This window comes from Hemitrygon akajei, unplaced genomic scaffold (assembly GCF_048418815.1).
Source record: "Hemitrygon akajei unplaced genomic scaffold, sHemAka1.3 Scf000135, whole genome shotgun sequence".
NCBI classification, from domain to species: Eukaryota; Metazoa; Chordata; class Chondrichthyes; order Myliobatiformes; family Dasyatidae; genus Hemitrygon; species Hemitrygon akajei.
In genome coordinates this window covers 446,388-451,070 of record NW_027332021.1, presented here as the reverse complement: position 1 = coordinate 451,070, position 4,683 = coordinate 446,388, and positions in this window count along the sequence as shown.

The window sequence follows — 4,683 nt, the reverse complement described above, 5'->3', positions numbered from 1 at the left end:
ATACTGATTCAGGAATCCAGGCCTTAGAGGAAGGTGATTCCTGGCCATTCACTGCAGACTATTCACCCACTAAATTATTCTTACATCAGCCCATAAACTTCTGACATACCGGTTTCTCTCTCTTACTGGATATTGGGAGGAATACTAGTATAATCCCATAACAGCGACTTCATCTGTCTTATTATTAAGCTCTACCGACCTAGGCATACTGGCTGAGCCTATGGGATGACCTTGCCCCTGTTTCGTAGCCTGATCAGCAGGGGAGCTGGCCAAACTGCTATACCTCACTGTGAACTGTCCGAATCATCTCAATCATTTCAACCCAGCAATGATTAGCCACCAGTCCAGCCTTTCTTTGTACCGGTTATCTGTAATGGCTCTAAAGGTATCTGTCTTAACTGTTATCCACCCTGCAGTGAAATAAACACAATTCTGGCCCACGTGACTAACGTGCTCATTAACGTGCGGACGCACTTCGACTTCATTTTGGCATTCCCGGTCCGCGTCTCTGCCTTCTGCTCGATGCTACTTGCTGAATTGTAGCAATAGTTTCCCGCACACCGCCCTCCCCCGTATGCCACAGTTTAAGCTTCACCCAACGCAACTCCCGCAAACCTTCCTGTGAGAGAATTCCCTTCCGTACAGTTTTCACATATCCAGTTCCTCTTTCAAGTCTCTTTAGAAAAATCAGAAAGAGCATGGTTACAGAACAGCCTGGAAACCCCCATTTAGTGTTAGTTTCTTATTCTCTGGGCAAGACAATTCCAGATTCAGTAAGCCAAGTTTCCATCAATTCCAGGCCTCCTATCTTGCTGCTTGACCATATTTTTTAGGACGAACGCCTGACTCAATTCCACTTAAACAGCGTCCTCTGCTCCACCCTCTAAATTAGAATACAGTTGTCTACTTATCTCGTCAACATCAACGCATACAATCAATAATCTGTCCGTAAATGTTGGTTTTGAGTCACCCTTCGGCAATCGGCTTGCATAAATTCAAAATTATCTGAGCCATTGTTCAATAAATTATCATGTCAGAGCTTCTGATTTACAATAACTCTCACTGTTCTTTTCATGGATTATTCGCTGTTTTCATGTCCAGGGTCGACTCCGTGTTGTCACGGCAGAATATCACTTTGATCAGTTTGCTATGGACCAGGTTTATATCATGTATGCTCCCATTTTGTGTTCTTGGGTTTGTCTTTGCTTTGTTCACATCTCGCTCTCCCTCCACCTCTGTGTGTGTGTCTCTCTCTCTCCCTCACTCTTTCTTTCTCACTCACTCCCCACCACCATCTCTCTATGGTTATATGTCATTATTTGTAAAACAGTGAAAATTTGTTATTGCAAGTTCAGAAGGAGACAGCTGATAGAGAACAAGGAGATAAAGAGAAATAAAGGGAAAACGGGTTATGCAGGAGCAGGTGTGACTGATTCAGACCAAATTATACTCAAGATCAAGCAGTTTTATCAGAACCGAGAAGCAAGGGTAATACTTGAACCTCTATCTTCAATTTAATCGCGGGGAAAATGCAATTGCAAAGGGGATTTCCCTGTGCTGATGAAGCCAGTCATGCCGTCGAGATCAGCTGGAAGCTGCGATGTTGTAATTTTTAACAATATACAAAAAGAAATGCTGGAAAATTCAGCAGGACAGGCATCATCCATGGAAAATTGTTTCGGGCCGAGGCACTTCAATAGGACTCTGATTCGTGTCTGCTATTTTGTATTTCGAACTTCTGCAGAGTTTCTCGTGCTTGTTTCGTAACTCTGTTCATCACATTGTTTACATTCATCCACAAGCAGATATACAGAATGGGAGCACAGATGAAGCTGAATTTTAATCCTTTAAAACAATTATTTATCACGTTTCATGGGTTTCCAAATTCGATTCAGAGGGCAAATCACTGCGTTTTTGAGTTCCTCTCGGAACTTGCTCTGAGTCAGGGCGTAAATACACGTGTTGGTGCAAGAACTGAGAACTTGCAACATTCCCGATGCATATTCTGTGATGTAACGGGGATCCGTGACAGAATAAACAAAACTCATTGAAATCCGTCTATAGATATAAAATACCACCTGAGTTATCCACAACAATATGAAACTACCGGTTATGCTGAAGAGCAAAACGATGGATTTGCGTCGGTTCTCCATCTCTCGGTCCTTGTCATTCTCTCCACTCTTTTGTTCCCGGAGCCTCATGCGGGCTCGACTGGCCGCTAGAATCCGCCTGACAGTCTGAATATTGAACAGCAAAATCAGAAAGAATGGGACACAAGGGGTTAAAATTCGGTGAAACATCTCAAATGCCGCCCATGAAGGAGAGTTTTTGTAGTTCGCGGTATGAACACAGTACCAGGGAACGCCATTCATTATTACCAAAGGTCCGTATATAAAGCCCCAGGGAACACACTCCAAACAGGCCAGCAGACTCACTGTCCCGATAAACACAGCCGCCGTTCTCTCGGTGCAATATTTTGTTTTCAGCTTCTCACAGCAAATAGCCACAAATCGATCTACGGTGAAAGCGACAGTCAGCCAGACAGAGGTCGCAGTGCTGGCAAAAATCAGCCATCTGCCGAGTCTACAGACAGGAGTGATGGACAGGAACGATCCGGGAAAATAAATATCAGCAGTCCACCTCAACAGGGGATCCGAGATAACGACCAGGAGATCGGCCGCGGCCATTCCAATCAGGTAGCGAGTGACGCATTTGGAGAGACAGCACTTTCCGCGGACCAGAATCACAATCGCCACCAAGTTCGCTGGAAGAGAGACAGATAACAGCAAGATGAGAAAATACTGAGCAGAAGCCAATGCAGCAGTGTGAGGGGTCCAGTAATATTTCAACATCATTGTTGCAGTTAGCGGCCGAGAGAGTGCACAGAGCTGGCAAGGCAAACAAGGAGTTTAAAGAGTGAAGCAAGTTCAGTAAGATCTGAATATGGATTCCTTACTGATTTCCGAAATGTGAAGTAGCAGCTGAAAGTTAAAATAGGATTGCTATCTCCTCAGTGTCAATAGAGTTTGGAACATTTTCTCCCGGTTCCTCCCGCGTCTCGTATGTATGGAATACATCTAGGACAAATCTACATTACTGAAACATCAGCTTCCAGGGCACTTCCTGTCATAACACCGGCGGATGGATGGGAAATATGAAATGTGGAAGCAATCATCCAGACAAACCAGATTATACGGAAAAACAGTTAAAGTATTTCACATCGGAACTGCTCTCAGACAGCCCTCTTTCCACACAAGCTGCCTGGGGATTAGTGTTTTCAGCCTCCATGAGTTTGTTTCCTATTCCAGCATTTGGCACCTCACTGACTTTACAACAGAACATTGACTGATTCCAATAGATACAGCGCTGTCTGTCACAACCTCACAGACAGACATGACGCCTCCCGTTGAATCCATCACTCGAAGGCGGGCCAGAGGAATTCAACGACCGGTATAAAAGAATAAATTTTCCAGTGTTGGCAACTATGAAGTAACACGTCGGTTGTGATAATTGGTTCAGAGAGCTCTTCATTGTGTTGTCCATGAACGGCTTCACACGCAGTCATACAGCACAGGTTTATCAAACATCCTCAGGTTTCATGCTACAACACGGAACTCCTTACATTCGCTAAAGTGTTATTAAATGTTTGATTGTTACATCGAACTCTGACAACTGCTCGCATGCAAGTGCAGACAATCAATTGGTATAATATCCCATCACTGAACGGAAACCGCAGTAAGGACGCTGTCTAACCGGCTGAATTCCACAATGCTGGTCGATTCGGTGTATTTCTGAGCCGGTTTGTTTTTCCATCCAGATATCTGAATCCACAGATCGGTGTTGCCATTCCACACCTGAAATGTGGAACAGTGGGACTGACAGGTGCTAGCGAAAATAAGCGACAGAAACAGTCCCAGCATTGGAATTAAACTTCACTTCCCAACAACGTCAACTGGCACTGCAGCTTACCGGGAATTCCAAATGCCGAAATAAAAGGATAGTAAACTTCTCGTATCCGCGTGATGACTGGATACTCCATTTAAGTGAGAATCTGTGACTTCTGTTGCTCCTGGATTCACAGCTCCGCAGACACTCTAAGCTGATACATTCGAAAAGTCCATGATTTATACGGCGGTTCGGTCTCCGGAGATAGTTTCTTAGTTACAGTCACTTGAACAAACAATTTAATTCAATCCATTATATCGTATATGTGTTTGGTTCGATTGAATATAATTACATCAAAATTCTTTGGCATTACCTCAGTAAAGTATCGGACAGCAAAAAGAACTGTGTGTTTACTTACAAGGAGAGATCTTTGTCACAGCTTAATGACAATTATACAGTTCACACGCGCGCGCGTGCATATTCGCATACACACACACACACACACACACACACACACATACACACACGCACACACACGCACACACACACACACACACACACACACACACACGCACACACACACACACACACACGCACGCACACACACACACACACACACACTCACACACACGCACACACACACACACACACACACACACACACACACACACACACACACACACACACACACACACACACAGAGTAAGTTGTGGGAAATCATGTTCCTTATTCGTGCGGAGAGAGGTTGTTTCTTTCGGAACAGGAAGCAAATGTTCCCGTTCCATTTCGCGCGGTGGG